Below are 20308 nucleotides of genomic sequence, written 5' to 3' on the forward strand. Positions count from 1 at the left end.
TGCAGAGTTACAACTTAATGTGAGTTTTCTTATTTTCAAAATGGAGTTTGTCTAGAGACCATGCGGTTTGGACAATAGGGCATGTATCATTCCCAACCCCCCACACACACACAACCTCACCAGCCATCTTGGACATGTGCTCTCAGCAGACATTTATATCTCTCTCATTGTATTTTGATCTCTCTCTCTCGCTCTCTCTCTCTTTGGTTGTATTATCTCTCTCTCCCTCTCTTTTTATATGGTTGTATTATCTCTCTCTCTGTCCCTCTTTGTATGGTTGTATTATCTCTCTCGCAGACATCTCTCTCTCTCTCTCTCGCAGACATCTCTCTCTCTCTCTCTCTTTGTATGGTTGTATTCTCTCTCTCTCTCGCAGACATCTCTCTCTCTTCCTCTCGCAGACATCCCTCTCTCTCTCCCTCTCTCTCTCTCTCTCCCTCTCTCTTTGTATGGTTGTATTATCTCTCTCTCTCTCTCAGACATCTCTCTCTCTCCCTTTCTCTTTGTATGGTATTATCTCTGTCTCTCTCGCAGACATCTCTCTCTCTCTCCCTCTCTCTTTGTATGGTTGTATTATCTCTCTCTCTCTCGCAGACATCTCTCCCTCCCTCTCGCTCATTGTTTGAAGTTTAATCACTGTTTTTTTGCATATGTAATAACTGTACCTTGGGTCTGTATAATTTCTTTGCGCTAAATTGTCTTTAGATCACAGCGTGTAACCTACTGTTTTATGTTGAATAATATACTTTGTGCTTTGGAAAAACATGTTCAAGGTCTGAAGGCTTTTATTTTACTGTATGACTGCGTACGCAAATAGCATAAATTTTAGAAGGTATAGGCAGGTTTAGAAGGTATAGGAAGGATTGTACCAAAGGTTTTATTATGTAACAACACCACAGAGCTGGATAAACCCCTGGACCTCAAGAGGGCCGTCTCAACAGCCAAGCCGTCAAAGACAGATGATTTCAGGTCCGGGTAATGACAAGGACCATGTGACAACAGGTCCGGACATAGAGGCAACCGCATTGGAGTGTCTACGGAGAGACTCCGAAGGTCTGAGAACCAGTGACGTCTGGGCCACGCTGGAGCTATCAGCAGGTGCGTACCGCCTTCTTGCTTGAATTTTTGGATTACCCGAGGAAGAAGGGAGAACGGCGGGAAGAGATACGCAAACTGGAAGGTCCCCCGGACCGACAGAGTGTCTACCAGAAATGCCTTCACGTAACTTGTTGTTGACCCGTACACCAGCAGTTTAATGTTGTGTCGGGAGGCCATGAGTTCTTTTTCTGGAAGGCCCCACTTGTCCACCAGGAGTTGATACACCACCTGGTGAAGAGACCATTCTCCCAGAGGTACGTCCTGACAGCTGAGAAAGTCCGCTTCCCAGTTGAGGACTCCTGGGATGAACACCGCTGAGATGGCAGGGAGATTGCCCTCTGCCCAAGTCAGGATGCGGGACACCTCCGGCAGCGCTGCCTGACTTCGGGTTCCTCCTTGGCAGTTTATGTAAGCCACCTTGGTGGCGTTGTCCGATTGGACCTGCACGGGTTTGCCGTGCAAAACCTGTTTTGCCTGCTGGAGAGCATTGAACACCGCGCAAAGTTCCAAGATGTTTATTGGAAGCACGGTTTCTGCAGGGGTCCACCTGCCCTGGAACAAGTGTGGCCCCGTGACTGCACCCCAGCCTCTGAGACTGGCATCCGTTGTCAAAAGGACCCAGTTCTCTACCCAAAAGGGATGTCCCCTGTTCAGGTGAGTCGTTTGCAACCACCAGGCCATAGACAGATGAACCTGCAGAGAAAGCACCATGGTCTGCATCTTTATCTGCTGAGGCAACACATTCCATTTGGAGAAGATCAACTGCTGCAGAGGTCTGGAGTGAAACTGGGCATATTCCACTATGTCGAAGAGTGACACCATGGAGCCTAGTAACCTCATCGCCGAGTGAATAGACACTTGGTGGCTCTGAAGGCAACTGCGTACCTTTGACTGCAATGCAGAGATCTTTTCCTCCGTCACAAAGATCCTCTGTTGTTGAGAGTCCAACAAGGCCCCGAGATGGAGAATCCTCTGCAAGGGAACCAGGGTGGACTTCTTCCAGTTTATTAACCAGCCGTGATTCTGCAATGCTGAGATTGTCATTTGCAGATGAAGCTGGAGAACCTCTGGAGACCCTGCTAACAGAAGGTCATCCAGATAAGGCAACAAGCGGACCCCCTGCATCCGCAGGTGGGCTGCCATGACCTTGGTAAAGACACGAGGTGCTGTTGCCAGACCAAAGGGCAGGGCTTGGAACTGGAAATGTTTGTCGAGCACTGCAAACCTGAGGAATTGCTGATGTGTTAAGACAATGGGGACATGCAAGTAAGCGTCCTGGATGTCCAACGACAGTACAATGGAATGTAGGGTCTCCATCCGGAACCGAGGCACCCTCGAGGACTTGTTGAGGGATTTGAGGTTGAGGATTGGATGGTAGGACTCATTGGGTTTCTGCACCAGAAAGAGATTGGAATAGAAACCCATGCCACTTTGGGAGAATGGAACAGGCACTAGAACTCCAGCCTGGAGCATAGAGTGCAACACTTTCTGTAGTTCCAGGGCCTTGGTCTGATGTGATGGAAGACCTATGGTAAAAAACCTGCTGGGGGGCCTGCGCCGGAAGGAGAGGGCATACCCCCGAGAGACCACCTCATGTACCCAAGTGTCCTTTGTGGCCAGACACCAACACTGGGTGAACCGAAGCAGACGGCCTCCCACTCTGCGATCCTCCAAAGGGAAGCCCGGTGCGTCAGGCCGCAGTGTTATCATCTGACTTGGGGGCAGGGCGTCTTGTACTCCAAGCATGTTTCTTGGACTTGGTAGACTTTTTGGGGCCAGCCTGTATTGGAAAAGACTGCACTTGGACCTACCCTTGGCCCTGTAGGGCCGAAAGGACGAAGTACCAGACCCTGACAGGACTGTAGCCGATGGGAGACACGCAGACTTGGCTGCTGCCAGAGTGGCCACTATCTTGTCTAGATCAGGGCCAAACAGGACCTGTCCATTAAATGGTAGGCATTCCAAGCCCTTCTTGGAATCTGCATCCGCTTTCCAAGAGCGCAACCATGAGGTGCGACGAGCGGCTACAGCCACAGAGAAGATCCTGGAGGTGAGGAGACCAATATCCAAGGCTGCCTCATTGATGTAAGTGGCTGAGTCTCTGAGATTGCCAACTAACCACGCCTGCTCCGCAGAGGAGTCAGAGTCCAGAGACGCCTCCAAACTATCAGCCCAGCACTCCATGGCTCTGGCCACCCAACACACGGCCATAGCCGGTCTGGATGCCCCTCCAGCAAGGGAATAAATGGACTTAAGGCATATTTCAACCTTGCGATCCGTAGCATCCTTTAAGGAGGACATAGAGGGCATGGGTAATGTAGCACTCCTCACTAGGCGTGTTACATGAGAATCCACTTGCGGAGGAGATTCCGACTTAGAGAAGTAATTATCCGCAAAGGGGTATGCAAAAGCCAAATGTTTCTGAGGCTGGTACCATTTACCCGGATTTTTCCACGCCGCCTCTAAATAATCCACTAGCTAACCAGACAGAGGAAATAGAGTGGTATCACCCTTAATATCCTTAAAGAAGGCATATTTGGATTTGGCCACAGGGGGATTGTCATCCTCAATAACCAAGGCCTTACAGACTGCACGTATAAGGCCAGGTATATAGACCTTAGACTTAGACTCTGTCTCTCTATTATGGAGGGGCTCCTGGTCAGAAAGGTCAAATATCTCACTATCGTCAGACGACAGCTCATCCTCATCATATTGAGCTGTCTGAGATGCTAAAGGTCGCTTATGCGGCCGCATTGATGACTCCCCCTGTAAAATGTCCGACAGGTATTGCACCATAGTGGACAAGGAATTAACCCACGCAGGCTCTTGTGAGACCTGGGAGGCGTGACAGGGGGAGACACTGGGGTACCATCAACTGTCTGGGGTGACGACACCACTGACTGCTGCGATAACCCCATCTGGGAGAACGCAGGGGACATCGCTAGCTGGCCCACAAGGTTTGTAAGTACCTTAGCAAAACAAACCCAGGGCATTTCCTGAACTGGCGCAGTGACAGAAATCGGGCGTGACATTAAAGAACACGCCCTACATAACCCCTCAGTGTTTCCATCACCCTCCGCTACTGGTACATTACATGTGGTACACTTTAGTTGGAGAGGAAAATCACGTTCACTCTGACATGATGAGTGTAATGGAGTGTATGTGACACACCTCACAGACAAATACTTGTATAGTGAGGCAATGAACACCCTGCATTGTATTGTATTGTATTTATTGTTGTCATCAGCAAAACAAGTTTGACAGACGAAATTACATTGCACTTTTTTAAAACAGTGAATAGCAATCCATGGTAAAGGTTATCACAAACAATTTCACAAAAATAATAAAATTAAAATTAACTAAAGAGATACAATCATAGCATTCAACATGCGCACAGCAGATGGAAGAAAACTAACCCTCAAGCGACTCGTACGTGCCCGAAGTACTCTAAACCGCTTTAAAGATGGGAGCTTATCAAAAAATTCATGAAATGGATGGCTTGGATCCGATATGATACCTTTGGTTCTCTTTAGAACCCTAAGCCCATAAACATCATGAATAGTTGGCAACTGCACGCCAATGATTTTGCTGGCGGTCCTAACAACCCGTTCCAGTGCACTTCTTTCACTCGCTGTGCAGTTGCCATACCAGATAATGATACCAAACGTCAGAATGCTCTCAATTGAGCATCTGTAAAAGTTTAGCATAGTTACTTTGCTAACTCCCGAGGCCCTCAAACGTCTTAGGAAAAACAAACGCTGTTGCGCCTTTTTAATTAGGGACAGTGTATTTAAAGACCATGTCAAATCTGCCGCAACCTGGATACCCAGAAATTTAAAAGACTCAACTATATCAACATCCTGGTTGTTAATAGACACTGGCAATTTCTGCTCTAAACATCTCCTACGAAAATCAATTACCAGTTCTTTTGTCTTGTCACCATTTAGGAGCAAGTGATTATCACCACTCCAAGAAACCAAATTTTTGATCTCTTTCCTATAATGGGACTCATCATTCCTGCTAATTAACCCAAAGACTGCAATATCATCAGCAAATTTGATGATTTTCACAGAATCAGAAGTCGACATGCAGTCGTGGGTAAATAGCGAGTATAATAGGGGGCTGAGAACACAACCCTGGGGAACACCAGTCTTAATCAACACTTCCCCCGACACAGCACCTCCAATTCTAACTACTTGTGGTCTATCAGTTAAAAAGTTTAAAACCCAGTTACAAATAGACCCACTTAACCCCAAGTCAAACAACTTAGATGTTAGTGAGATGGGAATAACCGTATTAAAAGCAGAACTAAAATCAACAAAGAGTATCCGAACATAAGAATCCCTCACTTCCAAATGAGCTAAAATAGAGTGAAGTGCTGTAAGTACCGCATCATCAGTGCAACGATTTTTCCTATATGCAAACTGAAAAGGATCAAAATCTACTGGGAAAAAAGATTGAATATGTCCTAATACCAGCCTTTCAAAGCATTTCATTATCAATGAAGTTAGTGCAATTGGGCGATAATTATTAAGGCATTTTACTACCCCCTTTTTTGGAACTGGAACAATATTTGCCTTCTTAAAACATCTCGGCACTACACAATTAAAAAGGGACAAATTAAATAAGACCGTTAATATCCAACTTAACTGGTCTGCACACCCCTTGAGGACTTTACCGCTAATCCCATCCGGGCCGGCTGATTTACACAAATCAACCCGACGTAGACATTTAATCACATCATACTCCTCCAACATAAGAGGAGACTCCCCCACCCGGGGAATTTGGGGCGTAACAGAAAAACTATTCTCTTGATCAAACCTAGAGTAGAACAGGTTCAAATCTTCAGCTAATAGATTATTGTCATTGCTAATCACCTCCTTTTTTATTTTACAACCAGTAATATCCTGGATCATCTGCCACAGGCTTCTCGGATTCCTGTTATCATGACTTCTAGCTTCAATCTTTGCGGAGTAACTAATTTTAGCCCTCCTAATACCTTTCTGCAATTCACACCTGGAAGATTTCAACATTTCTAAATCACCAGATTTAAACGCTCTATCACGAGCCTTGAGTAGAGATCGAACTTCCCCGTTCAACCAAGGCTTCACGTTGGGAAATATTTTAATACTCTTTGTTACTGTAACACTATCCGTACAGCAACCGATGTAACCTAATATCAATGATGCTAGAGAGTCAATATCTATATCGCCATTTACCCTACTCTCATCAATAAACAAATCCCAGTTTGTGAATTCCAACATATCCTGTAATCTAGTCAGTGCGTCCTCCGGCCATATAGTTACCAGACGTCTGACCGGTCGCACTCTCCTAACTAATGACCTGTAAACAGGTATGAGAAACAGGGACATATGATCGGATCTGCCAATATGGGGGCAAACAACAGTTTCATAAGCTGACTTGAGGTTTGTATACACCTGGTCCAAGGTACGCATGCCCCTAGTTGGAGCCGATACATTTTTATATAACTTAGGCAATACTTTCCTCAGGTCAGCTTGACCTGAGGCAACACTGCACTGCAAGGGCTTTATCAGAGGAGGACAGGGATAGTAAAAATGACTGACAGAAAGTGAAAGTACAGGCAGCAGCGTTAGCAGTTAGTGCAGGGATTTCTTCTGCATTGTATTTGACTATCAGCGTTGAGCTCAACTACACAGACAGAGTCTGGTAGGAAACAGCTCTGCATACACTGGCCTTACAGCGGAGGAGAGGTATGCGGGGGGACCCGGACCACACAGCCACTGATGATCAGTGTCCAGCAGCGCTTGCCAAGTCACTCAGAGGAAGATGGCCACTGAGGAGCAGAGAGGAGGCGGGCCCGGGGGAGGAGCGCTGGCACAGAGGGACCGGAGCGCTGGCACAGAGGGACCAGACCGCTGTGGAGAGGCCGTGTGCAGCGGGGGAGGCGCCGGCTGTAAACAGGGAAGGCGCGCTCCTTTGGCTTGCATTTAACCCCCAGGATGCTGGACGTTTGCCGCACAGCCGTGGCCCGCTGCCCCAGGGGCATAGTGGAAGTGCAGGTTAGTACATGGCTCCACGCTGCAGCCAGTCCCCAGGGAGCCCTCTGCCTGGGGACTTGGGACTGTCTTGTCCGGCGGGGACCCTATGCAGGACCCCGCTGCTTACCTGCCCCCCTTGGATCCAGCCACAGTCCAGGTATCTGGGGTCACCGCTAGCTGTGCCCCCAGATACCAACCAGCATCCCCGGATCAGTACCGGCGTTCTGGTACCGGCGGGGTGTAGGAGTGACAGCATGGACATCAGTAGTGACTGTCCATGCTGTACAACTCAGATGTGCAGCCACAGATGCATGGAAGAAAAACTTCAGGGGCCATAACAGCCCACTCTGTTGAGGCGCTCCGAGTCCGAGCCGGGCACCAACGAAAACTGATTTGCCTTGGCTCAGGGGCAGGGTATAGGAGGGGAACCCCAGTGCATCCTGGGAGGCTGAGAAACTTAACTCTGTGGTGCCCGTGACTGATGTCATCACCTATACCCCAAGGTATCCTGTGGATACCCTATGGACCCTGAAGTAGAAAGGTGTTTTTCCCCCCCCCTAAGTCCATGGGTATGTTTATTGACACAAGTCTGTGATCCCAAACCTCTCAGCTTCACAAAGGGCTGAAGGGTACAATAAAAGAACCCCTGCCCAAATGACTGGGAGACCCTGGAGCTCCAGCTAGAGGGACAATACACTCTGAGCTGACAAGGGAGGGGGGGTGAGAGGGGGATGCTGGAAAAGCAGGCATAAAAATGTGATACACTGGTAGTTCAGGGTTCATTCTGAGAGAGGCTATCGAAAGGTACAGATAATCCGGAGTTCGCCAGTGGGACTGCCTTGTCCCAGAACCACTTGATGTGGTTTGTTTATTCCATTTTATTTTATTCCTGAACTTGCAAGTAATTGTGATTCCTTTTTTACCATTATTATATTCTTGTAACTTTTTGTAACTAAGCTTCGAAGATGTTCTTGAATTACAACATGGATTATAATGTGTGTGCGCTTAGCATGAGTGGTATCCCATTATATAAGATGTTGTGTCAAGTTATCAATCACTCTACAGGTGTAACATATAATGGTCTCACATAAATAGTGGGAGTAAAGTAATGTGTATTTAATAACTTTAAGAATGGATTCACAATGCTCCTAGGTAAGTGATGATTAATAGTATTGTGCTACTGATCCAAACCAAGAGACATAATGGTACTCTCTTATATACAATTAGGGAAAAAATAAGGAAAATGAATGGCAGTCAATGAAAGAAGATATCCAATAAGGAAGGTTATGAAAAAATAGTCCAATGTTAATGAGTGGGGGTGAAACACTCTGGAGGGGCGGCGTCCCGAGCCCACCGGTCCATTTACTTACCCAAATGTGTCATTAATTCTAGTTCTGGAACTGTGTTTTTATGACCCAAGGCATCATATGGCTCATGTTACCTATTTTTCTAAGTATTGATAATTGTGTGTGCAAAGGAGAGCAAAAGCTCACCTCATGCTTTAGCATTACAATTTCCTTCTGCTGGTGGAAGTCACCCAGTTTATTTAACCACACGTGCTGAGGTAACCTGTAAAAGTCACGGGCGGCAATACTCAGATTGGCATATCTGGAGGGTCTGGCCACAGGACCGTGACACTGTGTTACGCATGTTGGGGAAATGCCTTTGCGCTGCTAGATTTAATTAAATAAAAACATATTTGGAACAAGTTCCCAGCAAATGTAGTGGGAAAATGAGATCACATTATTTTAAACATACTTGAAGTAAGCACGTCTGTTCTGATACTAAACCAATAATATGTACTATAAACAGAGTTGACCAGGCATGGCCAACCTGTGACTCTCCAGGTGTTTCAAAACTACAAGCATGCATTACTAGCTGGTTGGCGGAATTGTGTGCTGGGACTTGTAGTTTCACAACAGCTGTAAAGCCAGAGGTTGGCCAGGCCTGGATTAGATAGACTAATGGTTTAACTACTATTAGAATTCTGTATTTCTTTACTCTATTGCCAGTTTAGCACTGATACCGTTCACTCTAAAAAAGTATTTTCTTCTTCAGGGTCCATAGGGCTTCACAGGGTGACAATGGGGTGTAGGTGGAACTTGGAGGACCGGACACCGACAGCAAAGCTTTTCAATCCCAGGATGCTCCGGTCCTTCCCTTTATACCCTGCCCACACCCAGAGGGCAACTCAGTTTCGTTGTTGTCCGGCAGGAGTTGGATCACCATTTTAACAGGCTGCTATTAATCAGCCCAAGCTTATTTTTATGATTTAATAATATTTTCATTTATTCTAACTGAGCAGCAGCGCGAGACAGTCATTTGTATGTCTGCACTGCTGCTCCATCACCCCTCCACTGCGCTGTGGCACCAGCCTCGGCTAGGTACTCCCGGTGGGGCTCGAAGGGGGACCTAGCTAGCAGGGCTCCCCAGACTGCAGCTGGTACTCAAGGGGACAGGTAAGTTGTATCCCAGCTGTCGGGGACCTACATCTATGCACAGTCTAGCCTCCGGTCTCCGACAGACTGGAGGCGCTGATGTGGACACCAGTGCGTCTGATACTCCACTAGACCACCAGGGCACTACAATTACTGGTGCAGGGTAACGATTAAAACCAGGGGACCCGGTGGTTAATGTCAGCATAGGGGAGAAGGCGCTCTCCCTGCGGCCCCTCCCCCAGCTCAGCGCTATTCCACTGTGGTCTTGTTGCTCCCTGAGCTGCTCCTACCTCACCCTCCGTCCCCTTTGAGACTCTCGGCAGCCATTTTCTGCATTCAGGTCTCCGGGAACGCTGGGTCCAGTCTGCTTGTATACCTCTCCCAGATTTATACAGCGCTATATCCACCCAGCGATTGAGGTCTGTGTAGTTGATTTTAGTGTCCACTGCAGTTATATTGTATATTCTGCATTTGTATGTGAGTTGTGCTAGTACTGCTGTCTCTTTCCTATGACTGTCAGCTTATACCTTTCTCTTTATTCTACTATAACCCTGGCATACTAGATTATAGGGAGTTCATTGTACCTCACATCTCCCTATATTTGTGAGGGCTATCACATACTATTTATCGCTGTTGTGCACTACACTGTGCCATGTTACACATACATCTGGGTTGCTCACTGCACTGTGTCAGATTGTGTGCTACATTATTCTTGCAGCTATCTCTGGCAGAGGCAAGAATGACAAGCAGGCTGCTGCTCCCACTCTGGGAGCAGCAGCCCAGAGTGGGAGCAGAGTGGGAGTCTTGTAAGAGGACCTAGTTCAGGATGGCATTTGTGCATCTTATTATACTGCCCTGGGGCCCATCAGCCCCGGTATCCTCTCCTCAGGACCCACCCTGGGCTACTTTTTCACAGGTGCTGGCAAAAATTGCAGACCACCTAGCAGTCCCTGTGGTAGCTCCCCCTCTAGGATGGCCACAGCAGGTATTCCCTGCAAATCCTTTGCCTCCCCCATGGGTAGATGTACTTTCTACTTCAGCACAGACTTTGGTGGATACCTCTACAGCCTTTCAACAAATGCTGCAAAATGAAAGACCCTTACCTAGTAAACCTACTAAGCATGCTGTGTTATCTTGTCAGTCCACCCAACTATCAGATTCTGAATAATCATCTGGGGAGGCAGAAGACAGATCTCTCTCACTCTGATTCTCCCACGGGAGACGAGGAACCGTTCTCTAAATTGAACATCCTTGCACTTGTGAGAGCTGTAAAATCTATTCTCCAAATAGAAGAGACAGAACCTGCTCCTAAGGCAAAACAGCCATCCTTTAAACGACAAAAGGTAGTTTTGCCAGAGTTTCCTCACTCTGATCAGCTATCTGATCATAAGAGCGAGCCATGGAATACGCCCAGTAAAAGATTTCAGCTGCCTAAACATTTAGGTTCCTTTTACCCTCTTCCCGCTACTGATTGCACTAAATGGGAAGTTCCCCCAGCAGTGGATTCCCACGTGACACGCCTAGTTAAGAATGCCACCTTACCCATCCATACTGCAACCTCCTTAAAGGAGACTACGGATAGAGGGATTGAAGCTTGCCTGAAATCTACATACTATGCTACAGGAGCTATTACTCGTCCTGCCAGAGCTACGGCCTGGGTGGCAAAAGCCATTAAGAGTTGGGTAGAGGCCCTAGAAGAGTCATTTCCCTCTGATGCTTCAAAGGGAACAGCTGTCATACATATCTCACATTAGAGATACAGCCACCTATTTGGGTGAAGTAGCTCTGGATACGGCTCTCTAGCTTCCAAGGTATCTGCCACTTCTGTGGTAGCCCGCCGTATTGTTTGGCTCTGCTCATGGAAGGCAGATTTGGACTCTAAAAAGGCATTAGAGTCTCTGCCCTATTCTGGGGATATCCTGTTTGGTCCAGAATTAGACAAAATTGTGACTACCTTGGCAGCTTCCAAGATGGTGTTCCTGCGCTCTGCATATAAAGCGAAACCTCGAATGTCATCCTTTCGTCCTCAAGGAAAAGCTAAAGGTCAGTCCTTTCCAAGGCATTAGGCATCAACTAAGTCCTCCAAGCCTATGACCAAACAGACCTGGGCGACTAGACGTCAACCCAGTGGCGGGATGGGCTGGGGGGCAGGGTGCCATCTGCCCCCCAGGCCGGTACAATTTTAGTATTCTCGGGCCGCCAGGCTCCAGCAGGCAGGCAGCGGATGCTCCTGCTCCCTGCCTAGCTAGAGAGAAGATTGGGCCACCGGCCAGTCCCATGTCCCCCTATGCCGGGCCAGCCCACACTACCTACCCGGCCGCATGGCGCCGCAGCTACCCCGAGCGGAGCTCCGATCGGGCATCAGAGTCCTGGCTCCAGGCTTCCCTATACTAAAATGGCTGCGGGAGGGCTGCCGCGCATGCCCAGCTGCAGCAGCTCCTCCCATGGGCCTTTGCGGAGCTCGTGAGTCACAACTCACGGCTCCGCCCCCATCCATGTCCGGTGGACTTTAGCAACAACTCCAGCAAACAGGTAAGGGCAGTGGCACTCGAGTGTGTCACTGTCACACATTTATTTTATATAATGGCAATGGGCTGCATACCTACACCTCCCCCGATGTCCCCCACCCACACACTCCAAGTAAAGTCTCTCAGGCCAGGTAAGTAATTGTCATTGTAATTTTTTTATCATATATACGTATGTATGTGTGTGTATATATATATATATATATATATATATATGTGTGTGTATATATATTATCTATTATGTGTATGCATATATATATATGTGTTTGTGTATGTATATATATATGTATATATAGGTGTATGTATATGTATCAGCTATTATGTGTATATATACATATGTGTGTGTGTGTGTATATATATATATATATATGAGTATTTCTGAAGACACTGAGTGCCACCATTCTTGCTGTGTGTGTGTATGTGTGTATATATATATATATATATATACACACACATACGTACACACACAGCAAGAAGGAATGACGGCACTCAGCGATTTCAGAAATACTCTAATTTATTCTGACGCTGCCATTCTTTCTTGCTGTGTGTGTGTGTGCATGTATGTATGTGAATGTATATATGTGTGTGTATATATATATATATATATATATACACACATATACACTGTGTTTTTTTATTTTTTTTACACTAACCCATACATGAGCTAGATAGAGAGGATACAGTCAGTTTGCCAGCAGACGGGATGCCAGCTGATAAATCCCAGTGTCGAAATCCTGACCTGTAGCTAAACATAGGCGTCGAAATTCCGACGCCAGTTTAGATACCGATGCTGGAATCCTATAGGTATAGCAGGGCGCCTTAGTTGTAAGTCGCGGGCAGGGAGGGTTAGCTTTAGAAACCACAGTGGGGGGCTTAGGCACCACTTAGGATTAGGCATTAGGGGGGACGGTAAGGTTTAGGCATCAGGGAGGGAGGAGTAGGGAGAAGGGGGAGGGTAGGATACCGACTGACAGGTGTCGATATACTAACCCTGTCGGGATTCTGACCGCCGGGATCCCGAGGAAGGGGGGGGTTGGGGGCCCCAGAGATATCAGTGTACCGGGCCCCAAGGTTTCTGTTGCCAGCCCTGTGCATACTGTATGTACACTGTATAAATACTGCTGGGGTCCTATGTGTTTACTAATTTATATATAATATGCATTTATGTTGCACTTGCACATGTATTTATTTAGGTGACATGTACATGTGAATGTACCTAAATAATGACTACACACGCAAGTGCAATGTAAGTGCCACTGCCAGCATATTTTATATTAGTAACAAATACATAGGACTACTATTATATATTGCAGGGGTCCTCCTATACTATATGTAATTATTTAGGTGATGGAATGATATATAGTGTAGGTGTCTTTGTTACTTATATATCATGCACATTGATATTTATATAGGTTGTACTTGCACATGTGCATGTCACCTAAATAATGACTACATTTGCCCCCTACATAAATGTCAATGTGCATGATAACATAAGTAACAAACACACGGGACAGCTGTAATATATTTCATCCCATCCCATAAATAGCTATCACATATAGATAGGACCCCTGCAAAAAAAAAAACAATATTTTCTGCTCTGCAGCGCCACATTACGCAATCCACACCCCCAACATTATTGTCACACCCATTTTAAAATTGCATTTGCTGGTAGAAAAGCTGGGCCACTTGCCCTTGTTTGCCCCCAGGCTGAAAGTTGCCAGCCAGCCCCTGCGTCAACCTACCAAATCTGAGGACAAGCCTTCAGCCTGACTGGGCAAGCCTCTCCCAGGGTGGGAGGCCAACTTCTTCAATTTGCCCAGTTCTGGCATCAGACCACATCAAATGCCTGGGTAAGAGATATGCCCTCTCCTTCCTGAGGTGACACCCCCAGGAGTTATTTTGCACAGGACCTCCATCGGACCCAAGCAAGGCCCTGCTGCTCCAAAAGGCCATTCAGTCCTTACAGCTCTCAGGAGTAATAATTCCAGTCCCCTCACAGCGAGGGAAGGGCTATTATTCTACCCTTTTCTTAGTTCAGAAGTCCAACTGGTCTTATCGGCCTATCCTCAACCTCAAGTCTCTGAACAAGTTTATCAGGGTGCCCAGTTTTCGTATGGAAACCCTCTGCTCTTTATCCTGACTATGGATACAAACAGTATGGTGGTTGCTCATATCAGCTTAATGACATAGCACAGGTGCTTGTAAAGGGCGGGGTTTACACTGAACACAGAAAAAAAGGAATTTGCCCTCCAGCACACTAGCTAAATCAACAAAAAATACTTAATTCCTACATGATAATAGATATTTTTATCACTTTTCTAATTGTTTGCGGTTCTGGATGCAGCAAGGCCTTGCTGCTTCCAGAACCCTCTCTACCCACTACCCGCAGGGCCGCGCCGGGCATCACACCTAGTAAAGCCCTCCTGATCACCACTCCGCCTGCCTGACCCAGGCGACCACGCACCGCCCCCCGGGAGCAACCAACACCAGCTCCACTCGCAGCTGTTCGTCCAGCAGCAATCCCTAAGTGAGCCACACAAACAGGCACCATACTTGCCGACATTTCGGCAGGGAACTCCGGGAGGGGGCTGGCAAGTCCGTCCAGCAGGGAGGATGGGGGCGTGTCAAATAGGTGGAGCAGGGGCGTGCTGACGCGATCGCGTCATAGTGGCCCCACCCCCCGCTTTATAATGCCAGTATTACTGGCATAAGGCAGGGGGCGGGGCTACGATGACGCAATTCAGCGCGAATCGCGTCATCACACCCCCACACCGTCCACTTTTGCTGCTGGCGCGGGGGTTAGCGGGGTGCCGGCATCCATTCCGGGGGACTTGCCTAGTCTTGCGGGGTGTCGGGAGCGGCACACGATTTTTGGGAGGCTCCCGACAGTCCCGGGAGAGTAGGCAAGTATGACAGGCACCTACCAGGCAGCAGGAGCAGAACGCCAGCAACGTGGTGCACCAAGCCCCACAGTGCACCAGCAAGCTACCACCACACACAGAGCTTCCTCCAACCGCTGAAATCGCAGCAGCCATCCAACACCGCATCTGCAAAAGGAAACTCCAACACCAGCTACCAGCAGCCCAAGCTATCTTCACCAACAAATCCTACCGGTAGGTAAGTGACTTCGAGACTTATACCCCTGCGTGGGACGCCGCCAGGGTGTACATCCACAACCGCCAGACCCGCTGCCAACCCACCACTCCCCTCCCCCGAGACATCCTAAGACTGTTGACCAAAGGTCCAGCAGGGGTAACGTGCTGGTCTATTGAACTGCACGGAAAGGAGCCCCCTAAAAGGGTCCACTCACCTCCCAAGTCTCCACCCACACACACCCCCAAGTGGATCGCTCACCCCACCTGGGTGCCTGGGACCGAACAGGATTAGTTTTGTGTTTTTTCCAATAAACCTTTTGGCCCCCATTTCTGCCTCTGTCTTCATTTTCTCACCCACCACCTCCAGTCCATTCGACCCCCTTCCCTCCCTACACCCCATCACTCCACACACAACATCGAACACAAAAGACCATGACATACTATTACTCCAGCATTACACCCATAGGGCGAGCACACCCTCTGCACCCTCTACCCCATTCTATTGCTACACAGGACCCGGTACTCCTGCTTTTAGGAAAGTGCAGCACCCCGACACGAACAATACATCTCACATTCCATCTGCCCATACAGCAGACCGCAGTTCTAACCTATCATTTGCAACAATGCCACAGCACCAAGGAGGCACTAGAAGTCGAACAGCAATGGCAGAAGTGTCCCGCATTTTCACATGGGCCGAACGCCATCTCAGCCATCTCCGCAATGTTCGTCCCAGGAATTCTCAATTGGGAAGCTGATTTCCTCAGCCGTCATGACGTGCATGCAGGAGTCATTCAACTCCTGGTGGACAAATGCTGTCTACCGGGCGTGGACCTCATGGCCTCAAGACACAACCACAAACTTCCAGTGTATGGAGCCAGGACATGGGATCCCAATGCGGCCTTCGTAGAAGCATTATCTGTGAAGTGGACCTTCCATTTGGCGTATCTCTTCCCTCCAATATCCCTTTTTCCTCAGGTTCTTCAGAAGTTCAAACAGGAAGGGGGCACAGTCCTGTTGGTAACTCCGGCTTGGCCCAGACACCAGTGGTACTCCAACTTTCAAAGTCTCTTAATAGACATTCCTCTTCAACTTCCTCTATGACTAGACCTTTTGTCTCAGGGTCCCTGTCTACATCCAGACCTGACCCGTCTGTCTTTAACAGCTTGGCTCTTGAGACATCCCTCCTAAGGGCTAAGGGATTTTCTAGCTCTGTGGTCCAGACCATGCTCAGAGCACGTAAACCGGTCTAGGACAGAATTTATCACCGGATATGGCATACATATTTTCAGTGGTGTGCTCCTAGAAACTACGATCCTCAAGTTTTTAAGGTTTCTAAAATACTTGCCTTTCTTCAGGCTGGCCTGGATCTTGGACTCCGCCTAGCATCTCTGAAAGTGCACGTCTCTGCTCTCCCCATCTGGTTCAAGCACAGAATTGCTCCTTTACCGGATGTTCACACCTTCCTGCAAGGTGTTCTACGTATACAACCCCCTTCATCCCTCCTGTGGCTCCGTGGGATTTGTCAGTGGTTCTCCATGCACTTCAGGAACCTCCATTCGAACCCCTGGAATCTGTAGATGTTAAGTGGCTCACTGCAAAGACTGTTTCTTCTGGCTATATCATCTGCCCGTAGGGTATCAGATTTAGGGGCGCTTTCATGTCGATCCTCCTTTTTGATCTTTCATCAGGAAATCTGACTTCATCTTCATCCTCTATGGATTACATAAGAAGGGATGGCCAGCTAACAAACAGACTCTGGCCAGATGGATTTGCATGACTATCTCAAAAGCTTACACGCATACTGGCCTTCCTGTGCTGGCTTCAGTATCTACTCATTCTACTCGCTCTGTGGGTCCCTCGTGGGCAGCCCGACATGGCGCCTCTGCTAAACAACTATGCAAGGCGGCTACATGGTCCTCTGTCTACACCTTTCTTAGGATCTATGCCTTTGATACATTCACCTCTCATGATGCTTCCTTAGGGCACAGGGTTCTCCTCTCAGCTCAGGAGCGTCCCCGCCCTTGAACAACTGCTTTGGGACATCCCCATTGCCTACTTGTGGAGCCCTATGGACTTCGAAGAAAGAGAGTTAACAAAGTTAAGTTTTACCATAACTCTCCTTATTTCCTCACTATCACTTGGATGTAACAATTTCACACACTCTTTTAACTCCTTGGAATGGGCTCTATTCTGAGCTGCTGATATGCATTTGAAGCACTATTGCCATTGCTTATTTGGAGAATAACAGTACATAACATTTTGCAAAATGTAAATGTTTTTTTCCAGGTTCAGGAATTAAGTAATTCTGAGTTGTCAGTAGCACAGCTTTGTCAAGCCAGATAACGAGGACAATTGGAAGTACTTCCATAAAGGAGTGTGCCTCATGAAGAGCCAGCTCATGCTATTAAAGGCTTTTTCTGTGTCTAATCATAAAATCAACAACTAAAGTTTGTCTTTGTTTGGAACATGATTTAGATCTGTTGTCCATCTTCTATTGTCAAGGGTGTGTTATCTCACCTAGTCTGGGTGAATCTGTGCCAGTCGGTTAGCACTAAGGCCCTCATTCAGAGCCGCTCGTTAGCGGCAGTACGCTCGTTCCGAGCGATGTTTGCACATCTGCGCATGCGTACGCTTTTTAGTACGCATGTGCGAACCAGTCAGTGCGGCCGAAAATCGTTTGTACGCTATATAGCGAGTGCCAGCTATTTTGAGTGACAGAATGAGGCGTATGTGGGTGGTAACAGGGGAAGGTGCTTGAAAACGGGGAGTGGAGATCTGAACGCAGGCGTGCTTAAAGGTCAAAACGGGCGTTTTATGGGTGTGTATATTTAAAACAGCAGCGTCAATGACCACGTCACTGGGTTATTTTAGAGCCAGAACTGCTCGCAAATTTGTGGTAGCAAACACCAACCACAAGAATAGCGAGCAGTTCATACGCTGATCGATGTACTCGATTAATCTAATAAATAGCGGACATGACGTATGGTGCGAGCGGCCAGGGGGCGTTTTTAACAAATAAACGAGCGTATGTTTTGCTCGTTCGTTCAGACTTAGAGGTGTGAACAGACTGCAATGTGCGTACGGATCATTTGAATAGCCACCCCTTGTTTTTAAACGAACGACCGCAAATAGCGAACGGCTCTGAATGAGGGCCTAAGACAAAGAGCCAGCAAATAGATTTAAGGCCGTATTAAGGAGGGAAATGACTAATGCAGGAACTTAAATCTTTGCCAGGCTTTTAAACCACTACTACTATTGCTTTAGTCGTGGCAGAGTTAAAAGTTACTCCCTATAAACAAAACAAGACTAACAAGTTTGTGAGGCACAGTGAACGGTGGATGAGAGGCAGTGTTCCACAAATGGTGGAAAGCAGAGCGAAGCTGACTAGAACACAGGCAACTTTACATTACCTTTTCTTCCTATTCAATTTCAAAGTATGAATTACTGTGTTAAGATACATCTTGAAATAAAATAAAATATATATATATATATATATATATATATATTAGTTGTACCTTTGACTGGATAGCTGTATTTGAGTCTGTGTCCACGGGACCACGGTTCTGCATTGATTTAGTAATTACTACTGTAGACTACTTTATATTCTCAAAACAGGTCACAAACGGATGACTCTGCTGATTGTTATTGATATATATTTTTTTACTTATCTCCTCTTTCTATATTTATACTCTCCGATAACTGTTTCACCTCTGTCATTCATTGTTCACTGCACTGCAAAGCAGAAGACAGTTTACAGTTTATAACAGGAGTCTCTTGTTCCTTCCTCTACACCTACTTCCTATGGGAGCAGTCATAGATGCATACAAATATAATTATGTACAATATATAGCAATTATATAATGATTAACCCTGTGGAACTAAAGTGAATAATTTATTACCAGTTGTTTATATAGCACACACATTTTCCGCAGCGCTTTCCAGAGAATAATTGGCCATTCACCAATGGCATCAGTACATGTCGTGACACCCGGTGCAAGGTCATGCGCCTGCTAAAAAGGGTGTGGCTGCACAGACAGGGGGCATGGCCTCATGGGTAGGGAGTGCCTTCTAGTCACTCCGGGGGTCCCGGAGGTGCGGACTGTCCCTGGGGACTACTCTGTGAGCAGAGTGGGCGCCCTCACTGTGTCAGGAGCCCTTGGCGGGTGACACCCAAGTGCGACCCACACCCCCCTTATGACGCCACTGCCATTCAAATCAGTCCCTGCCCCCAGTGGACCTTACAATCTATGTTCCATATCACATGCTCGCACATATACACACTAGGGTTAATTTTTATAGGGAGCTAATTAACCTACCAGTATATTTTTGGTGTGTGGGAGAAAACCGGATTACCCAAGGGAAACCCATGCAAACACAGGAAGAATATACAAACGCCTTGCTAGTAGGGTTGTGGTGGGAATCGAACCCACAACCTCAGTGCTTTGAGGCAGTAATGCTAACCATATCACCTTTTGTGCTACTTTGATAAAACCATTTTCAGTGAAACGTACGTTGTCTGTGACGTCCAGCTCGCCTCTATTTTGTTGTGTTGTTAAATATAAAAACTAATTGTGCAACATTGTAGGGACAGGGATTGCAAATATAAATCACAGTAGGATATGTGATTTTGGATAGAGGGCAAACCTCAGATAATAACCCCAGCAATAGGACTACTGACACTATGCAGATGTATTTCATCACAGTGTGTAGCCACTGGGCATAATATGAACTGCCGTTTGCTCCAAAGCATGTATGTGGAGAGATTAAGGATATAGGGACTGATTCAGCAAGGATTGCTGTTCTGCTTATACGCACGCAATGCAGTTGCTAATATCAGCGGGGATATGTAAATGTTTGTATTCACATTGTGATCTCAGCCTAACATAAGGACATCCACTTCCCCTTACACTTGGGCAACATAGCGAAACAATCGGTAACATCGGACCCATACGCACAGTTAAGATAGGTCCGACCTCACTCAGGAATTGCTGACTTCAGTGTACGCTATGAGGCCTCAGGCTGCATATGGTATTGCAGTGACTAATTTATGCACGGCCTGCAATGCCATCCCAATGCACTGGCACGCCTGCGTTTGCCCGATCACCCCCAAACAGTACTTCCTGTCAATTATT

The sequence above is a fragment of the Taudactylus pleione genome, unplaced genomic scaffold (assembly GCF_031769625.1).
Source record: "Taudactylus pleione unplaced genomic scaffold, aTauple2 ptg000707l, whole genome shotgun sequence".
Classification (NCBI taxonomy): Eukaryota; Metazoa; Chordata; class Amphibia; order Anura; family Myobatrachidae; genus Taudactylus; species Taudactylus pleione.